The sequence below is a fragment of the Melospiza georgiana genome, chromosome 11 (assembly GCF_028018845.1).
Source record: "Melospiza georgiana isolate bMelGeo1 chromosome 11, bMelGeo1.pri, whole genome shotgun sequence".
NCBI lineage: Eukaryota > Metazoa > Chordata > Aves > Passeriformes > Passerellidae > Melospiza > Melospiza georgiana.
Window position 1 is genome coordinate 83,100 of NC_080440.1, and position 21,726 is coordinate 104,825.

Here is a 21,726-nt window from a genome sequence, read left to right on the forward strand (position 1 = left end):
CTAACAAGCCCCCGGCAGCTACCAGCATCAAAGCACAGCGGATGTTTCTAATAGAGGGTAAGGACAACAACATCACCTTCTGTTCTCTCCAGCTTCTTTTCCCTGCAGTCATATTTTGCTTCTTATGATTTTTTTAGTCTCTGTATCTTCTTGGACAGCACCGAGACCGACGACAAGGATACGAGAGTCTTTCCCTGCCGGGCAGAGAGAACCAGGAAAACAGTTAAAAAAAGAACAGGGCAGTTTGAAATTCATACTTGCAACGAGAAGCAGCGCCTAACTAACAGAACAAAAGTAAACCAAGCATGATACCTCCCTGGGGACAGAAGACTTATAAACTCTCCAGGATTCACAATTCTAGCGACCAACCCCTTCAGGACAGCAGCCAAGTGTCCCATGGGGTGGTGCTGCACCAAAGAACCATCTGAGAGGTTCCAAAGAGTGAAATGCACAATATTTTGCAAAGACAAAAAATCTTGCAAAATAACAAAAATACAATAGATGTAAACTACAGGGCAAGAGTACAAGTGTTACCTTTGGCAGCTGGAACCATCCAGGTGAGCACCTGATAACTGGATCCTCGCCAGAGTTTGAACCCTTCAGGACACAGAAGGGTTTTCCCCAGAAATTTCACAGACTGAGTTTTGACAGAAGCACGCTTGCCGGATCCTCAGAAACGTCGCCCATTCTCCAGGTGTCTGGAGAGAACTGCAAATGGCTCTCACGTAGTTGGAGCTGGTTCTGTAAGGTCTCAGGGTGAATTTCACCAGATGCAACTGAATTGGGCAACTCCCAGTGAGACAGAAGGAACCCAAAGCTTGTTTTACCCAAACCTTGGGTAAGCAGAGCTGCAGCAAATACTGAGGAAACAGACATAACAGGGTAAAAATAATAAAACTATTGCTTTTTCTTTAATCTTGCCTTTTTTTTTTTTTATTCAGATGAGCAAAACAATGAAGGAGAAGTTGAAAAACTCACCATTACTGAACATTTCATCATCTGTAAGCTGAGCATCCTTAGCATAGAGGACTCCAGAGTTAAAATTCACTGATCCCTGGGAAATAAAACCAAATATATGACAAACAGTCAAACAGAAGGCGTAAAAATTTGTTTCCTCTACGGACTTTCAAGTACGTATCTTTGTATATATCCTACACATTACAACATACGCTTTACACCATCTCCTAATATATAAAAATTTACCTTTAAACTTTGATAGTATAGTGTGGAGAAATGGCTCCATGACAGAGGTCACGCAGACATTCGCTCGTTAGCCGACCAGGAGCTGGGAAAGTACCGAACACAGGTATTTTTGAGTTTTGCACCTGCAAGATAGCGTGTGCCTGGGCCTAGCTGGGTAGGATAACAAGTAGACAGAGCGACGTGGGAAATAGGGAATGTAGGCCCAAAGGAATGAGGAAGAGTTGATGGTATAGTTTAACCAATAGATCGCTTGGCTTACAGAATATTCATAAGCTTATTATGTGCTGTATAAGTGTCTGATACTCTCTGCAATAAACATAGCTTGCTGATCTCATATTGAGTGTCCGAGTCTTCCCTCACCCAAGAGTATAGCATAAAATTATTAACTAAAATTGGTGATCTATTATTATTAAGTTGTGCTTAAAGTTATTTTTGCTGTCATGTTCAAAACAATTTTTTTTTTTACTGTAATGAATGAGCAATTGATCTCAAAGTCATCACAAGCCCATCAAAAAAACAAAGCTCTATTCACCGGGCAGGTCTGTGAGCTAGAGGGTAGTTAGGCTTGTACTTACCTCTTGCTCTTCATGAACCAATAAATCCTGTCAACAAAACCAGGATCTTTAGCCCACTCCTATTAAAGATTCTACAAGGATGATGGTTTGATTTGTGTTTAGAAGTTTAGATTTAAAATGGCCAGTTCAATGGATAAATAAAGACAGTTTAAGTAGTATTACTTTACTCTTATTATTATTATTATTGGTATTAGTATTATCAGCTACTGGAAGAAACAAACCAGTAGTATCTATACTTAATTACTTCTATTTCCAGAAAACAATAAAGAAAAAGAACCAAACCAAAAAAAGTCACTTCCTACCTTTTGTATCTCAGGATGATGAATTTCTCTTGGGCACTTCTCCAATTTATCAAGACTCATAGCACTGAAAGGCAAACAAAACAGTGCTTTATAGAAGGCCAAGTGCACGTTTCAAGGCTGAACCACCAACTGATTGCAGTGACAGCAGTTACAACATGAATCAGTCCAAGGGCCTCTCTTAAATGGAATGGAATGTTTTGTGGAACTGCCATTTCTTTCCCAAAATACTAACTTCCAACACTTCCTAAACTTATTTTGCATTTTAAAAACAGAAATTAGTAAGACTCTGTGTGGACATCAGGTTTATTTCCTTCTAATGCACAGAGCTCTGTTCCATCATCCTTCACTTTGGCTCTACACAGAATCATGGTGAGCTTTTTAGGAGTGCTCAATAATCAATTCTATTTCTTTTCCTAGTTCTCTCTCTTCTTCAATAATTCAAGGCAAGTCAAATGAAAAATGACAAGTTCAGCATCAGAGTCACACTTTTTCCCTTTGTCTGGTCAAGAACAGGCTTTAAATCCACTTATTGCTGCCTTCAACGATTCAGACTTGCAAAACCATTCTTACATGTTTTACAGGTTTATCATAAAACCCACAGAACACAAGCTCTGAATTACAGGAAAAGGTACACAGGCAAATATCTAAACTGATTACTTATTTGAAAACACATACCTTAATTCAGATTTCACCCAGAATGTTTCTGTGGGACACTAAGGGAGACATATTTTGTGAGTACCCTGTAAACGAGAAAAGCTAGCATAGATTACAGGACATACCCACTTTTTCTGCATATTCAAATAGAATGATTAATAAAAACAATTAAGTTTAAAAAGAAGGAAGATAACCAAGGTAATTTTACTCAGCTATATTTACTCCCGATTTAGAGAAAAAAAAAAAGGCCCGGGTGCTGCAAAGAAAAAAAAAGTGAACCACAAACGCTTACAGTAGAATTTTAAAACAATCGCTTGGATAAAAGAATCTTATGGAACGTGAAGTAGAAAAAAAGTGAAACCACTATCAGACCTGCCTATTTTCTCACCAGTGTACAAGAAAATCCTAAAAGCAGTATGAAGTCACTGCCTAAAACCGGTCATGGGATGTAACCAAGAACAATTTAGGCATTTGTTAATCTAGACAGAAACCTTTTCTGGATGCTAGTGTCAAATCACAAGTTTTGTCTCTCAGAAGCTCGACAATGCTGGAAAGCATTTTCCCCGGGGCTCGGGAGGGCAGGGGCGGAAGGGGGGGTGGCTTTGCAGCTCGCACCTGTGCCATCCGAAGCATACAGCCCGCCCGCTCCCTGCGCTGGGCATTCTCCCGGCCATCTCTGGCTTTACCGCCCAGCGCCGCTCCATCCGCTGTCACGGCACAAAGAGCCACGAGCACTAACGCAGGCAGCAGCCCCGCCACGCCGGCGATACCGCAGCGCTCCCTGCTCGCAGCGCCCAACACGGGCGGAGCCGCCTCCGCCCGCAGCACCGGCAGCAGCCCGAGGGAGACGGCTGCAGCTCGGGGGCTCCTCCGGCGCCTCCGCCAGCCCGAGGGCGGCCGCCCCACCGGGACCGCGGGAGCGCCCGGCGCCGCTCGCCGGGGGCGGCTCCTGCAGCTCCCGGCCCGCGGCAGCAAAGCACCGCCTCGCCCTCCGCCATCGGCGGGCGGCAGCGCCCCCGCCCCCGGCACCGCTGAGGGAGGCCGAGGAACCGGGCGGACGCTCATTCCGCGCTGCTCAGCACCGGGCGGGCGGCCAGACGGAGGCTGCGCCCCTCCAGCGTCGCCGTCCCGCGCGGGAGAGGCGCCGGCAGCTGCCCGCGCACAGCCCCGCGCGACCGCCTGGCACGCCAGCCACTCATGTGCCGCGTCGGCCGTTGCGTCACACGCCGCGCCAGCAGCACGGCCTGCCGGGAGTTGGAGTCTCGGGCTGACAGCCACAGCTCCGTCCCCCGGGAGCCACCGGGAGATGCAGTCCCTCCTGGGCATCAAACGGGTCCTTCGCCCCACGGCGGGGAAGGACCAGAGGCAGCACCGCTCCTCCCGAATGCCCTCTCTTTTTCCCTCCAACTCTTTTTACTTTTTTCACTCGGTTTTTTTTTTTCACCACTTCCCTTCCTTCTTGCTCTCCTGCTTCCTTTCCTTTCCTTTCCTTTCCTTTCCTTTCCTTTCCTTTCCTTTCCTTTCCTTTCCTTTCCTTTCCTTTCCTTTCCTTTCCTTTCCTTTCCTTTCCTTCCCCTTCCCTTTCCCTTTCCCTTTCCCCTTTCTTGTATTTCTGATCTTGGTTTACATTTCCACCTTTAGAATAAAAAAGCAGCAGTTCTGTGTCACGTACAGCAGTAGAAACTTTCAGGCGACCCGGGAGTAAAAAAAGAAAATCCAAAACGAAAATGATTTAAAGAAAACTATTTATGCCCTGGGAGCCTGAAATTTTCTACTGCTGCACGTGACAAAGAGCTTTTATTCCTTGTTATAGATTGTTGATATTTTATATATATTTATAGTTTATATTGATTCATTATATTAATAACTATATTTAATATGCACCTTATTCAAAAATATATGGAAATTATTTTTTAAATTATTTACCATATCTACTGCTACAACTTATTTTTCCTTATATTTCTAATTTTTATATTAATCTTTAATGTGTTTATGATATATTTCTATACTTATATTTCTACCTTTATATTATTTGTATTTGTAATTTTTATACTAAAACCCCTGCTTTGGCAATGAAAAAACAAAACCATCCATTATTTTAAACTACCTAATTTTTTTTTATATTTATATTTATCATAATATACAACAAATGATAGATATAAATAGATAGGTATATCACATCAGAATTTATATCTATTTTATATCCATTTCCTATAATATTTTTCAAAAAATATATGCAGTATTACGTGTATTATATATTGTATCAATTTATGTTATTTTACATTTACAATTTATTATTAATTTTTTATAGATCTCCATGTAGTTGCAATACATTTTTATATTTGTATTTTTTTGGGTTGTATTTACATTTATATTCTCTATTCATATATCTATAAACATACACAATACTCTATTAAAATTAGAGTAACTTATCGTAACATATAATGACTTATGTTACATGTTAAATTTTAAAAATTGACCGAATATATAAAAATAAAATTGGCTCATTCCCATTGCTACACATCTATTTCTTTTGTTTCAATATAGTTAGAGTCATAATTGCATATTTAAAATCCAATTCCTAAATGAAATGACAAAACAAACAGCATCAAATTCCCACCAATATCTTCCAAAAACATCAAGATACCTCCAACAGCCAAACAAGTGTCAGCGAAAAAACAAAGAACACTCTTTTCAATAACAATTCTCATCACGACAGAAAAATGGAACCAAAATAAAAGAAAATCCTCTAGAAACACACACAGCAAATTACAAAAAGTACTAAAAAAATGTCAAACCAATCTACTAAACTCAAGCCAGTGCCACTCACCCTGAATGACGTTACTAAAAAAAAAAAAAAACCAACAAAATTCTACCTCTACACTAACTCAAAGAATAAACAATCCTCTGTAAAAATAACTTTAAAACCTGAACTAATTAACAAAATGGAAAAACATCTCAACCACTAAAAACTAAGAAATTAACTACCCAAAATTAATAAATACTTTAAAAACCCACCATATAAATACCCATGTTCCCAAAAAAACACCTGATAAACAATACTCAAATACATTAAAAGACAACAACAACAATAACAAAAAAAAAAAGAAAATAAAGAAACCAACAACGAGAATAATACCAAAAAACAGATAAACTGAAATCTGCAACAAAAAAATAATTCCCAACTGAATAAACCCATAGTGCCTCAAGCTATCAAAATAAAAATACCACCTAGAAACAAACACAAAGACTAAAGACAAACGTAACCATAAACAATGTCCCCCAAATTACCCGTAACCATAAAACATACACTACAATCAAACAAACCAAACAAATAAAAGCCCTGGAAGACGATAAACACACATGCAATTATCGAGATTAAAAACCCGCTGCTATGAACGACACGACGCTACCCCAAGCCGCCCAAAACAAACACTACACACTCACGCTAATAAAAGCCACCGCAACAGAATTAAAATCAGAACCGCTGCTTCACGCTACGACCCGTAAAATCCATTGCACGCCCTTCTAAACATAACACCCCGGGGAAAAAAAAATCCGACTACGAAACCCAATCCAAAACAAACCATTATCATCCCTACCGGCACCGAGAACCGTGCCGCTCAGGAAGAACACCGTACCCCTTAGCGGACAGCCGCTGCAAACCGAACCCAGCGATGCCATCAACGCCTCCAAAGCGCCTCCGAGCCACGGCACCGCCGAACGTGGAGCGGCCGAACCCCGCGCTCGCTGCCGGCCCCGGGCGGAGCGCGGCTCCCGGCAGGAAAGCGGCTCCTGCGGCGGCTGCTCCGGCGCGCGGGGCCGGCGCCGTCCCGGGGAGCCCCGCCCGCTGCCCCTGCCCGGCGGGGCCGGCACCGGGCCCGGGGCTACCGGCGGCGCCCGAGCCCCGCGCCCGGAGCGGACGGAGCGGCCGGCACCGCCCGGGCCGGCGCAGCAGCGCCCGCGCCGCCTCTGCCGCCCTTGGCCGGCCCGGCCCGGCTCCGCTCGGCTCCGCACGGCTCGCACCGGCGCGGCTCCGCCACTGCCGCCCTCGGCCGGCCCGGCCGCGCCGAATCCCCCGTGCGCCCCGGCAGCTGCCCGGGCCATGCCAGCAGCGCTCCCGAGCGGGAACGTTCCGGGCCGGGCCGCGGGCACGGGCAGCGCCCTCCAATGCAGCGGCACAGCCCCATTGCAGCCCTGCAAACGCTGCCGGAGCTGCGGCTTCCCCCAACCCAACCCCGAAACTTACGCCGCAGGCGGGGCTCACCTCACTTCAACAAGGGCAAAGAAATGCGTTCTCCCCTCCAATTTCACCCCCTAGGAGAGCAGAAAAGAAGGGGCGCTTCCCAAATGAAAGCCTTCGACTGATGGGAAAGGGCGATTTAGACCTCCATTTCAAACCCTTGAAAAGGAGGGACACCAGGGCTCTCCCCTCCATTTAAACCCTCGGGTGATGAAAATGGGGTGGGCTGCCTTCAAATCAAACCCAGAATACCACAAGAATACTTTTCCCATTCCCCTTAGAAGAGAACGCAGGGATTCCCTGTCACCTCCAGGATACCCCTAACAGCCTGGAAAAGGCAGCTTTTCCTGCAATCAACACCCTTAAAACCACAAGTGAAGAGGGATCCCCTCAGGTCAAACGCAGACAATAAAAGAAGAACAGCTGCTTCCTTCTCCGTAATTCCTTTTGTGCTCATCAGCTCCATTTTTGTTCCTGGGGACCCGGGGAGGGACTGGCAAGATGAAATTGCACAGGGGAAGGAGAAAATTCCCCGCTCCGAACCCACACGGGCTCACCTGTTCGGCTGCTGCTCCCCGGCACAAAGATTCGTCCCTCGGCGCCTCCTTTAAGCGATGCTCCATGTACCCAAGCGCGGATCCAGGTGTTGCCCCCGACCCTGTGGGAAGCTCTCGCAGTCCTTCCATGAGACAGCGCCGGGAGCGCCCCATAAACCCCTCCACTCAGCAGCTCCATGCAAAAGGGAGCTGAGGCAAAGCCTCCCCCTAAAACAGCCTCGCCCCGGCAGGAGCCGGCCCCTCATCATCCTCACACTCACACCTGGGCTGCTCCGACCCCCCATCATCCTCACACTCACACCTGGGCTGCTCCGACCCCCCATCATCCTCACACTTACACCTGGTGTTGCTCTGACACCCCCATCAAATGGCTTTGCCATTTTCATTCAAATTGCCAGCCCCACAGTCCACTTCCCAGCCCCACAGAGATTTCAGCCGCACCCCAAGAGGTGCCATCACAGGCGCAGGCAACATTCTAGCATCGACGGGGTTTTCAGGCGCGAGCTCGCCGCCCCCTTTCCCCACTCCACACATCCTGTTCCACTATTAGCGGCAATACCCAGCCCCTGCATCCATGTCACAGGCCTACAGTGACCTCAGCGCAAGAACAATACACTGCCTTTACCAGCCCTAAGGTTGCTGTCATGTGTTAAGCTGCAATTTACACATTAACACACAAAATACCAGTGCCACAATTATGGCAATAGCAGGCCCAGTGATTTAAGGTCTTTCAGCTCTTGTCCCACAAGCTTTATTTTATCGTCTTTGTGCCAGCCCTATAGTTCCCGTGTTGTGTGCAGACCCGATCCCAGTCCCACAATGATAAGACCATACCCAGTGATTCCAGCTCTTTCAGTTCTTGACCCACAAGCTTTATTTTACTGCCAGCTCTCTTCTTCCAGCTCTGTGTCCCATTCCGCGTTTAGTCCTGAGATCCACAGTGAGTATCCCTTTCAGCAGTGACTGTTTCTGCAGCACTGCAGTCCCCACCCCGTCCCCAGTGATTTCAACTCCAGTCCCACAAGCTTTATTTAACTGCCAGCTCTTCTCTTGCACTTCCTGCTCAGCATCTTCACAGTAGTGCCACACGATACTACTTGTGCTTCTCAGGACAGGATCTTTGTTTTAGCTCTAGTTCTTGAGCTCAGATCACAGCCCTCACAGCAATTTCAATTCCAACCATGCAGTTCACCTCCCCACTCCACAATCCCTATCCCAGCCCCACAGAGGTTTTACATCAAACCCTACCATATTTCTGTCTCCTCCAGCTCTGCTGCCTCAGCTCCAGCTCCTCAGCTTCCTACTGGCTGCAGCTAAAAGCTGCTCATGCTTCTCACTGCACCTTGGGGCTGTTGATAAGGCCACAAATCAGTTACTGCCATCATTACAATTTCAGTATCTCTAGAAGCTGTCCCATCCACCCACCCAGCCCTAAGTGGCAACCCTAAGTGGCATCCCAACTCTGGGGACACTGGAAGCCTGAAGCTCAACATCCACCCTCCCCCTCACCCTGGCTCTCAGCCCAGCACCTGCACAAAGGCCCCCTCACCTCCCCTCAGGCAGCTCTGGGGGCTGGGAACAGCCACTGGACTCCTGCCCCCCCATCCCAAAAGGCACTCTTGGGCTGGTTCTTGAGCCCTAGAACCCTCTGAGCCCCCACACCCTCAGCCCCTCGTTGGTACCATAGGGCAGGGGCTGGGAACCCCCAGGCATAACCTGCAGGCCCTGTGCTGCAGCTCCATGCCTTCCTCCCATGGCATTTATCTAGCCTCAGCATTTCCACCACTCCACATTGTTTTGGGCCTGACTCATGCCAAAATCATTATTCCACACCCTGGGGTTTCATGTCCCCACTGCTCTCACAACTGGTGTTTCAGCCCTAGTCCCACAACCCTTACTGAATTAACATGAGATATCTAGTAAAGAAAACAAATCAAACCAAAAAGATGTATTAAAACAGGCAATACTAAAATAACACAATTAAGAAAAAAAACATTGCAAGTAAAAAGAAAATAAAGTAATAAAAATACAAAAAGCAAGCTTTATTCCTCGTATTCTGAACATTTCTTTAAATCCAGAAACCACGAAGCAGCTACTTCCCAGCCCCCAGTGACAGCAGGCGGCGCCCCCCCCCCACCGCGCCACTCCAGGCCCCACACCAGCCGCCGGCTACCCGAGCCACGCAGGGCGCGGCAGAAAGAACTGGACACGGCCGGCCCCAGATACTGCCGCAGGCGTCGCGCCCGTGCTCACCGGCGCTCCCCGGATCAGCTGCCGCGGGGGTCCCATCCTGGCGCAGCGCCGCTCCTCGGACCGCGCATCCGCAGCTCCCGTCGCTCCCAGCTTCACCGCCGAACTGACGCCGCTGCCGCCCCAACGCCCGCTATTTATGCCCCACGGGCGGACAGCCAGCCAATCACAACCCGAGGCAGCGCCTGCCGGCTCCACCAATCCCAGCCCGCCCATTCCCGCCGCGCTCGGATCCGCGACTCCCCGCGGTCCCCTCAAGCGCTGCTCCCGCCGCCGCCATTGCTGTGGCCGCGTCCGCCCGCTGCCCGCCGCCTGCCCGTTTCCCTGGACCAGAACCTGATCCCGACCAGGACCTGAACTGGAAGCTCCCGGCCGCCCTTCCCGTCCGCAACAGCGCCTGCCGAGGCAGCGGCAGCGGGGACGCTGCTCCGCCGGCTCCCAAAGCGGCGGTGGCGGGAGCGGCGCCTCAGGCGTACGGGCGAGCGGGGCCAGTCTGAGGCGGCGAGCCGCGACTGAGCGGGCTGAGATTGGCGGGACCGCTTCCGGTTTGAAAGGGCGGCTGTGATTGGACAGGGCGGACGGAGAAAGGCGGGCCGTGATTGGCAGGCTTAGGAGCCGTCAGGCTGCGGCCCGTGGGAGCGTGGGGCGGAGCTCGCAGGCGGCGGCGGCGGCGGTCGCGGTCGCCAAACCCCCGTCCCCTTCTCCGGCCTTCTCTCGTGCCCAGGTCCCGGCGAAAAGACCCCCGCAGAGCCCCTACCGGAGCGCCCCATCGGCACTCGGGGCAGGAGGCGGAGAGGAGTGTAGCCCGGGAGGGGTTCCGGGTCGTCTTTGCGACAGCAGGGCGGACTAGGGAGCGGCGGCGATTTGGTGAGGAGAGGGCTCGGGAGCGGGGAGGGCGTGCAGCGCCCGCTGCGGGCTCTGGGTGCCTCTTCTACCGCAGTGCTTCCGCTTCTGCGGGGACTTGGCCTGCCCCGCCTGGCCGAGATCAGCACCCTGGCCAAAGTTAAGTGCCCGCGTCCCCCTGCCCGCCCTCCGCCTGCTGCGGGCCCGCTGCTCACCCTCGTCGTCGGATGTTATAGATGATAAAACAATATTGGCTTTCACATTCATAGATTAGCTTTTTGCATTACAAGTATTTTGATATGGTAAAACTTACACTTACTTTTAACTGCTTTGTATAGTGTAATATGCCAGTTTATGTATGCACTGTATATTTCATATGAATAGTAGCCTTATAAATATATTGTAGGCTTTAGCAAAATGTTGAAATAGAAACTAAAGTACTTCTATGTAACTAACTCAGAAAATGGTGTAAAGCAATTATTCTGTTTCTTATAACTGCAGACTGCCCCTACCAAGTGATAATAGTGACAAAAAGAGCTTAAGCATCCAGGAAGCATTTATCGACTCTTATCGGTATTATCAGGGAGTGTGAAGCAACAGGATAAAACTACAGGAAGAAATAAAATGTGTAGACCTCATTTACAGAACGTTCTGCAGACAAGTCAGAGGTTAAAACCAAACAAGAGAGTTCCTGGAACATCAAAAAGTCAAAGGAATGTTTGAATAATGTGTAAGTTAATGAATATGCCTGTAACCTCAGCAATGTAACAGTATATAGTGAACATGTTTTTAAGCTACCTCTGTGCTCTTTGGCTGTGTGCTAAAAGCATCCCAGTGCTGGATTATTTTGTCCTTTTATCCTTTAATAAACTTTTAAAAATTTTAAAGAATGAACTCTGTTTATCACATCAGTGAAGCTTAAGCTGATCTGCATCCAGGTGTTTTGGGACCTGCTGGGGCAGGCCATCGAGGTAAGTGTGGGGCTACTGCAGTGGAGGCCAAGTATTTCAACACAATAGCATAATCAGCAACGTTAATTAATTTTGTGTTCTTCATGCAAGCCTCAGCCTTAAGAACTCTACCAGCCTCTAATAGGATTAATAATACGCATAGTAAGTGTTACTAGTATTAATATTTAGGTAAGGATTGTTAGTGTTAACACTGGTACTAAGTATGTTAGCTGGTATTTACTGTGAAGCTCTGCTCTCCCACAGTATGACAAGGTCCTGAAGCTGTCCTCAGGTGCAGAGTTAGGTGAGCACTGCTGTCCTTACCACGGTCCCCCGATGGAGCCACGCTCCAGAGACGGGCAGCAGTGACTCTGCAGATGCCTTCCCAAGGTGACAGAGCTCGCCCTCCTTCCCATCTGCAGTCAGGGGATGTGAAGGCAACCATTGCTGTCCTCGGCTTCATCATCTCCAGTGCAGCCAAGCACAGTATAGACAATGAGTCTCTGTCAAGTGAGCTGCAGCAGCTGGGACTGCCCAAAGGCAGGGGAAGCCCTCAGGGTGGCACCATCAGCCAGACCTGCTGGGATGTTGCTTACAGTTCCCAGCCCTGCCTTCTTCACACCCAGATGGAGGGCAGGCTGCCTGCTGTGCTGTCCTCCATCACCTCCCTTCTGTACCATCAGTCCCTGGGGGCTCCTCAGGTGCTTTGGTGAGGTTTGGCAGCTGCAGGTCTGGTGTGAGCAGAAGGATTCTTCTCTTGTCTCCCCTCATAAGCAAAGCATGCCAGCCAGCTGTGCTGTTTTACATGTGACTGACCCACAAAATTGCAGGAGACTGAGGACTCGTAACAGGGGCAGGACAGGTTCAAAAGGAACTTGGGACAAAACCTCTGTCTTTGTCAGTCCAAAGGGACAGCAGAGCTCACATCTGCTCACAATAATCCTCTGGAGAGCGGAGCAGTGTTTGTATGGAAAGATGACTGGGGGTAAAATCAGTGGAAACCGAGTTACATTTGTATCCTAACAGGAGCTATAATGGGACAGAAATTTTAGGGTAAAATACAGGTGCTGTTCCCAGGATGGAACTGGGTTGGCATGCTCCATGATGATTCCCCATACAACCATAAGCACCTGCTAAGGAGGGGTGCAGTGGAATGGAGATACCTCGACCAGACTGTCAAAATCCCTGGCAGCAACTTGATGGTACTTTGAAGCTGATTAACTGCATAGCAGCTGTGAGAGAGGTGTCTTGCTGCTAAGCCAGCAACATGGCAAAATCGCTTTCCTCAGATGAACGTGGTTCATTATAGCCTAATTGTAATATTAATGCACACCTCCATCCCAAAGTTAACTGCCTCCAAATTACAACAACCTCTCATTGGACATGAGCTCTATACATTTTTGGCTGTATCATTGAAAGTGAAGTGAGAGGATTCTACACCAATCAGTAGCAAATATATGCATGAGTAGAGTCACTCAAGCTTCACCTAAATATAAAGAAATACTATAAAAGTAAGCCAAGAATGGAGAAAAAGTTAGTGAAGGCTCCATCATAACTGCTGGGACCAGTCAATGGGCTGTCTTCTCCCCTATAGGAATGCCTGTTGGGTTAGAAATGCACTCTCTGCCTGCTGAATATTTATATTGGGAACTACAGCTTGTCTGGATAGTGCTTTGAATAAGCTTTTGCAGTCAAATACTATCACTGACAGATACCGTCACCAAGAATCCCTGAACCTTAACCTGTCACAATTTTATATTTATAAAGAGTATAGTTCCATAAACTGTTCCATAAAATTCCAAAGTGGGACTCCATGGATGCTAGCAATTGCCAGCAGCAGGTAACATATTCAAATAAGAAGCCCTACTGAGGGGTAATAAAGTGGGAAGACCTGCTGAGGAGTCTCCATTACGTTCTTGGCCTATTTCCATCAATGTCAGTCAGACTTCCCTCCAATCCAGCAGGACTGCTTAATGAAGGGTCCCCGTACCAGGATGCTGACAGACTGGTCAGGCACAAGGGTCTCAGCGTTTCTGGGGCACTGACAGCTGGGCAGCTTGTTCTTCCTGGGATTTCTTGAGCAGCGAAAGTGCTCCATAAGCGCTTCTCAAGTAATAGCCTCCTGTGAAGGACAGCAAGGAAAGAACTTCTCAGAATGGTCCCAGTCACAAGTACAGGCAGTTTTCTTTGATATACCTAAATATGAACAGGGAAGCACCCAGCCACACATAGATATGAGAGTCCCTGTTGCCAAAATATTTACACACAAAAGTAAAACAGCTCACTGGCTTGCAAAAGACTGGAGGGTGTGTTCAGAGAGATGCAGTGGTTGCATGTCCTCCATATTACACAGCAGTGCCCATGGCTGGTTCCTCTCATGCTGAGGAAAGCTGATTCCTTAAATGACTCCTGAGTGCTTACTCCTCCACTCTTGGAACACCAGCTTTATTCTAAACAATTTCCAAACACTGTTTTAGTTTCTTCGCAAGCTTTGGAGTTGGATGAAATAAAAATGGCTGTTCAAACAAAGTAAGACAGTCAACCAGTGTTCATAAACTTGAAAGCAACCACCCTCAGTGGCAATAAAGCAACAACTGAGCGTGAGATTTGTACTCTGGAATCATCCCAAAGAATTGCCTTTGTTTTTAAAACAACAATTGATCTGTCACCTTCTTAGCATTCCCCATAACATCCAACTAGTTCAGGAGATGGTGTGTACAGTCGTGCATACTCCACCTTTATTACAGGGGTAGAGAACAAATTAAAGCAGAGTTGCCAACATACAAAAGAAGCTGAAGGGTCTCAAGAGTCTCAACGGGAGGTAACAGTCCTCAGCAACCAGGAGAAACAAAAGACATGCTGTCTGCTTTTCTTTTTAAAGTCAACTATTTGGGTTGGAGTGTCTAGCTAAGAGGTAGCACAGTCTCTTCAGAGGTATTCAGATGAATTGTACGCCCACAGTATTATTTTCTGTATTACTGACAGCATCCCGTCTCAGCCTTTAGCTTTGCAGCAGGAGACTACGAATGCCTGGCGGCAGCAGCGCCACAGCTGTGCGATTTGCACTCAGGGCACTGTGGCCCCACAAAGGCAGGACAAGCATGAGGCGGCGGCACCCAGGGAAGGTGTGAGGTCTTGGCTGCGGTACGGCACGTTTGTTACAGCGTGAGGCGGCGGCACCGGGCGGAAGAAGTCGCGCCGTGCGCGCAGCGGTGCCGGGGCACTGCGCGTGCGCAGCTGCGGCTGCTCCCTGCACACGGCGGCTCTCCCGAGTCAGCATCACCTCCTGTCAGCCAGCAGGTGGAGACAGCGAGCTGCCCCAGACACAGCTTCCTCCGCAACGTGCGCATGCGCAGTAACGTACTGCGCTGCGCGTGCGCCGCTCTGCGAGTCGTCGCTCGTCGCTTTGCTCTTTTGAGTCCTGCCGCTTACGTGCCCGCATTTTTGCTGGGTGTTTTTATGTTTGAGTAGTTTTATTACCGCTTTTTAATTGCGCATGCACGGCGCTGCAGAGTTCGTGTTCACGGGTGGGATCCTCTGTTGTTATCTCGTTGTATTTCATATTTCTAGAGTCCCGTACTGTCGCAATCATATTTCTAAAATCTCGTACCTTCTCAGTGATATTTCTTGGGGGCAGTTCTTCACAGTACAGACTTCTTCTGCTTGTTGCTGCTTCTTAGCCAGGGCTCCTTCCAGGCTGTCCCTGACTGGCCAAGCCCACCCCCTTTAATCCCAGTTATCTTCACTAGCTACAGCTGCAGCCCAGTTAAGGACATCGAAGTTGCAGCCCATCAAAAACAACCGGGGCTTATCAGGGCAAGGCCTATATACAGATATTCAAATACAATACAGATATTCAAGTACAATATTTCCCCCTTTTAACAATTATACAAATACAATACATATATTTTACTAGGACTCCTACTATAATCCTCTGTGCTGCACACGTACAGCCTTCTTATCTGCAGCGTTAACGAGCAGAAGAGCCCAGCCCGTGCTTAGGTTTGGGAGGAACACATCAATGCACAAGATGGACATTTCAAACAAGGCAGATCATTGCAGTGCAAACACCCTGGCAGGTGAGGGTGGTACAGAACAAAAGACTACTGCACAGTAGCAGAAGTCAGAATTTCCAGTAACATGGAAAAGTATACTCTCCTTCTCACCCCCAACATAGGAGCCCAGGATAGACACTTGGAGCACATCCGGCAGAGCACCAAGGCGCTCTGCAGGAGCCACAGCCCTGAAAACTCACGGTGGCACTCAACACCTTTGCATCCTGTCAGCCTCACAGCTCTTAACTGGCCCCAGGATGGGATGAGGCACTCAATCCTGCAGCGTGTTCCCATTCACACATGGATCTGTCATCACTGGCCTCATCAGGGAGATCTGGGCCCACCACTGAGGATCAGGTCTGACTATGAATTGCGGGATCCAGCAACCAGCCACAGTTATTCCTGATGTCTTGAAACCCTGAGAACTAGCAGGGTCCGTGCACGTGTGAACAAGACAAAATGCATGTTTGCACAGACACCTGCATGGACACACGTGCGGTGTGCTAACAAAAATCCGCTGGCATGGACCCACAAGAGCTTGCACAGATAGGTGCGCTCATGGACAGAGATCTCACAGCACAGCTACATAAATGGCAACTAATCTGGCTGCTGCCAGGGTCCACCCATCTGCAAGGCAGCCCTCCTTGGAGAAGGCAGCTGGGTCTGGTGGCACCATTCTTCCCAACTGGTGCAATCAGACCCTCTACTATTCACCAATTCCACTGGGCATTCACCCATGTCACCGTTTCATTTGCAATAAAGCTCGACAAGGCTGTAGAACATCGAACACAATATCACTTCAACCACATTTGTACGTGGAGCTCCTTACATCGCTCACCTTCATGGAATGCTGTTTTGTTACAAAGACTGAGGGAATTTTTTTTTCAATATCCTTCAAGCCACATATTTATTAGGGTATCAGAACTTATAACCCTATTAGGGTATCAGGCTTGTAACCCTAAATGTATTGAGTGCATATAAAATACTGACTGCTTCACTGTATGACATTTTCTTAAGCAGTACCATCTACCTCAGCAAGGATTGAACATTTATTATAAACTTCAATTCACCTTCTTCAGAAATGAATTAGAAACATCTCCACATATGCCTGGACCTTCACTTTTCAGATCAATGTCCCAGAGCTGTATTTCAACTAATTACTGAATAATACTTGTAAGTGTTGACACTGAATGCCTAAAGTTACCAGAATGGGCATAGAAATGTGCCATTTCCTTAGCATTCCATTTTCTTTCAAATCTTACAGATGACAGGCTAACTTGTGTAATGCTAGCAAAGTTAACTGCAAATCACGAGTTCATTTCAGCTGGTAAGGCACATCCTTTCCTCTGCACAAGTTATTTTTACATAGTGCAATAATAAACTAAACTCATGGCATTTCAACATACTGCACTCTTTGCTGACACATTGTTTACTGAGGCAACTACAAAACAACACATATCTGTAGGACATACAATTCCAATACATGTATACGAATTTATTGTACCACCATTTATAGAAAGCATTTCAATCCAAAATGGTCAGAACAATCTAAAATATCTGCGTAAGAATTCAGAAACATTAGTGAAGATATCCCACAGACTCCAGCTTTCTATGCTTTCAAGTGTAAGTTCTGGTAGATATCCACATTTAAATGAAATGGACAATACCAGCAGAGATGCATACCTCTTTCATCTTTATTTATAAAGAAGTGACAACACTAGAAAACACATTGATAACCGGCACTTTGAACAGTGAGGGTGGGATCTAAAAAAAGTCTGATTAAACTGAACAACCTGAAGTCTTTATCAAGTTGCATATCTGCCAGGAATGCTGAAATGCAAGAGTTTACACCTGCAATTTCCATAATGGAACAGCCACATGATATCAAATATAATCTCAGATTTCCAAACTGGTACATAAAAAAGCCATCACCAAGTATTAAAAGACCACTGCAAGTTCTTATTGCTTTTTGAGTTAAATAATAGTCTTCATATAAGCCTAAATCCAAACAATCTCTATGGTATCTTGCTTATCCTCCTGTTCATTCATTAACAATGGAAGCAATCACTTATATGATGCAGCAACAGAGGCATTTAAGAACACCTTAACAAAACCTATTTAAGTACACGGGCATCCCCACCCTCCCCCTGAAACCCCCTATAACCACTTAGTGCCAGTACAGGAGCAAAACTCAGTAAGACAAAGCCAGAAGTCTGACTACAGTAAGAAGAAAACACAAAGGGAGATAGAGCTTCCTTAAATATTCAGAATCTGATGTCTTCCAAAACAAAGCACAACATCCGCATAATTTAAAAAGGAAAGTTGCTTTCTATGTATCTAATCTGCACACATGCTGAGTTGTTTTCAAGTCTACTGAGCTCCACTGTGCAGCAGCTGATTTTGAATTCAACAATGCTTCAAAAACTACAGTAATATTCAATACGCATTTTACTAAGGAGAGGAATAAAACAAATGCATGTTGATGTTGTTCTTGCCAGTTCAGCATTTCTGCAGCAATTCTGTTTGTTTCTTGCAGTATGAAAGTTCTACCAGCATCAGTCTTCAGAGTCATCTTCAGAAGCTGTTGGAACAACACAGTGTAATCAGAAGCCTTGACAAAAATGTGTGAAAATTAAAGCATTTTAGGATGAGTAAAGGAAATAAAGGTGATTTTATAATATTAAATAGCAGACTGCAACACCCACCCAAACCTTCAGTAATCACATAACTTAATTCTTAAATGCATCTCATGTCCGAAAAATGCAGCATTTTCAAATCAAAACTCAGCAGAACATTCAATATGCTGTGCCCTCCTACTCTCCTTCCTCAAAATAAGAGGGACAAAACTTAATTAAGCCAGAAATTCAACTTTTATGTAGTGCTTAGCGTGGCTAATTCCAGCAGTAGTCAGGGGAGGATATACTCAATCCATGACAGTAGCACCCAACGTAAGTTAACACTAAGTTAACGACTGGGATACTAAAATACCTAGAATGATCCAGCAGAGATGGAAGCTTGGTTGCATTAGTTTGCTGATAGAATTTAAGGGGGGGGAAATGAGGTGGCAGAAAGCATCTCATGGCAGCAGAGCTCTGAACCCCGCTCAGACACGGCTCAGTACACACAGCCCACGGCACTGCGCGCGTCACCCGCGGCCAAGGCCGCCGCCGGGGTGGCAGCGGGCGAGCAGCCCCGGCAGCGCCAGCCGGACCACGCGCCCGCGGCCGCCCGGGGCAGGCGGTCCGCCCGCCGGCCGCGACCCTGCTCCAGCCCCACGGCTCGCCAGCGAGCGCAGGCACGGCCACGAGACGGGCGAGCGGCCGGGGCAGACACTGGCGGGGCACGGGGCGCCGAGCAGCCCTCGCCCGGCGCAGTGCCAGGGCCCTCCTCGCCCCCTCTTCTGCCCCAGGGGGAACGCGGGCACGGCGGCCAGGAAACATCCAGAGGCCCGTGGCCGTCCGCGGGGATGCGCTTACTTGGTCGGGGCCCCAAGCGAGCTGTCCGCAGCTGGGAGAAGAGCGGCAGCGCGGGCGGAAGCGGGTACGGCTCGGACGGAAGTACCGCAGTGTACGGCGGGGCTCCGGCGCCCGGCCTGCGCCCGCCCCGCGCTCACGGCTGAGCCGCGCTCGTGTCCTATCGGCCCTGGCCGCGCTCGGCGTCGGGTGGCTGCTGCCTGGCCGGACGGAAGGCGCGGCGGCTTCGCTCTCCGGAGAGACAGCAGCGTGCGCCCGCCGGTTGGAAGGGCGCAGGTCTGGGGTGGCCAAAAAGTGTTACCGCTGGACACGGGCGCACAAAAAAGTGCTCCGTTCTCTGTTCCCGGCCTCCCTCGCTGCTGCTCCCGAGCTCCAGCTTGGAAGAATGTGTAGCACTGAGAGCGCCAGATAGAGAGAAAATACAGATTTGAGAGCCCTGGACAAAACAGGAAAAGGAAGACGTTTAATCCAAGCCAAGATTCCAGCTGTAAAAAATACATCGCTTTTCCGCTTTCAGTTTTGATGGGTTACCTATGTTTGTCTGTGAGTCAAAAAACCCCAAAGAACAAAAAACCACAAGAAAAACCCTCCCCTACACCCTAACACGTTTTAAAATGCCAACTAATCGCTGCAAGTGTTGCAGCAGCAGAGGAAAAAGGAAAATAAGCAGCCTGTAATTTTTATAGGCTCCTTTGTCACATATGTGCTTAAAGTAAATCACCCAAATAATGGTTTTAATTCCGCATTAGTGCATACAACAGTTTACTGATTTTTATGGCTGATGGTTAGGCTTTCTGAACACTTAGTATTTCAGTAATACAAGGAAGGAAATGCTGAGCACAGATGTTTGCAAACAGTGATAATAAGATAATAAGTTACTGCAAAGTAAAGACAAGCTCTTGACGTCACAGACCTACTCTTATTTATGCAGAAAAAATACCTTAATGCATTCAGTAAAAAGTTATCAGGAATTCCTGGCTGGTGCTGCAGTGGGCAGAGATACGGTGGGCTATGCCTGAACATTTAAAGATTGTTCTGTCATTGTTTGAGCTGGCCTGGTGGAGGTACTTCTCATATCTAATGCTTTTAATTTTCTTTAGTTGACAACTGTAGCTGAAGCCCGATGATGAAGACGTATGTTTAGGAGATGGCAGAGGCTGGAGGGTGCTGAAGTAGTTCTTTTCTTTCTTGCAGGGCAAAGCAAAGCCATTCTCCTCATCACCACAACTCACAGGAATTGAAAGCTGGGGAATAAGAAGAGGGTTTTAAAGAAGTGGATGGCTCCAGTCGGAGCACAGGATCTGAGCCCCTTAAGATCAGACCACAAAAACAAAATTGCTGTAGGTCTGTGCCTAATTCCTGCTTCTCTCTTTTTACTACCTGTACCCAGTGTATGCTTGGTCTGGAGTATCAAAACTAGACAATCTGTTTCTGAGACAGATCTGACTTTCAGCGCACGTGCTCTTCCTAGCTAGCATCATGCTGCCTGCAGCCTTTCCACATTCTCCTTGCCAGGAAAATACCACACGTACTTTTAAGACATCAATACAAGTCAAGAGCACTTGTTGATCCTCTGCTCATCCAGGCATAATTTTGGAGATTCAGTGGACCTGTTGGGACAAGCAGGGGCTCCAAGCAGCCTCTCTGATGAGAAGCATGTCACTTCTTGCAGTCACCCTCCTGCGTATTAGCTATTTCCTACCAGGTGAAAGGAGGTGTGCAAATTCTTCTGGTATCAAAAATTTTATGCCACATGCCACCTGGGCACATTCCTCAGTATGCCTCTGGCAGCTGCCAGTTCTCAACACTGCTTAAATAGTTCTCTGCCCCAAAAGAATTTACTGATTTCCTTGATTCTTCCCAGAAGATTGTAAGTGAACCTGACGGAGCAGAAAGTGAAGCGAACATATTTTTGTGGGCACTGGTTTGGAGCACAAAATTTAACTTCGGCTCAGAACCCTTTTACAAAGATCTTTGAATACTGCCAAACTACAACAGAGACTGGCTGCAAGTGAATGAAAAAGCATACCAAATCTCCTTTGCCCTTTAAAAGATAGAAACTCCCTAGAAGACAATTATATTTAGCAGTGTTGAGGAAAAATGCTTTAGGAGTAATCAACACAGAAAAGGTCCTCTTCTTTTTATGCTGGGTTGTCTACTTTCCTGTTCCTTCTTTAAAATTGTTTCTCTACATCTGAGAAAAAATAGAAAAATTAAAGCAATTTTCCTGTGTCACTCATAGACAGGAAATGGTGATGTGTTTAAACACTGATCTAGTGTACAGAAACCCTCCTCACATAGCTGCAGGGACATTATATATATCTCACCTTCCTAGCGTAAGTTACTTTGAAGCCCCTCTGGGTAGAAACACAGAGACAAATGCAATCCCATGCATTGTGCTGCTCAGACCCTCTCTCCTCACAGAGACTTTTCCTCCCCAAGAGCAAAAAATACAAGGGGCCACTATAAGGTCACATGAACCAGAACGCAATGAAAGAGGGGGAGGATCTATAGGCAATATATGCCCAGTATTGTCTGCTCCTTCAATAGCTTTTAAGTGCAAGAAAATTAGCTGTGACTCTTTTGACATGAAGCGACCACCAGTGCTACTGAGGTGTTGC

General features: G+C 47.4%; 2 long non-coding RNA genes across 3 annotated transcripts; both read right to left on the minus strand.

The window, feature by feature from the left end:
* Positions 1–220: 220 nt before the first annotated feature.
* LOC131088277 (uncharacterized) lies at positions 221–2,881 on the minus strand. 2 transcript variants are annotated; one of them, XR_009115081.1, is made up of 4 exons: positions 2,756–2,881; positions 1,204–2,144; positions 979–1,054; positions 233–860 (listed from the first exon to the last, which is right to left on the minus strand). It is a non-coding gene; the product is annotated as an uncharacterized LOC131088277 (long non-coding RNA). The 2 variants fall into 2 exon arrangements; XR_009115080.1 differs by lacking the exon at positions 2,756–2,881 and having other exon boundaries at positions 221–860; positions 1,204–2,509.
* A 14,427-nt stretch (positions 2,882–17,308) lies between these two features.
* LOC131088211 (uncharacterized) lies at positions 17,309–19,223 on the minus strand. Its single transcript, XR_009115077.1, has 2 exons — positions 19,109–19,223; positions 17,309–18,213 (listed from the first exon to the last, which is right to left on the minus strand). It is a non-coding gene; the product is annotated as an uncharacterized LOC131088211 (long non-coding RNA).
* Between the last annotated feature and the right edge of the window lie 2,503 nt (positions 19,224–21,726).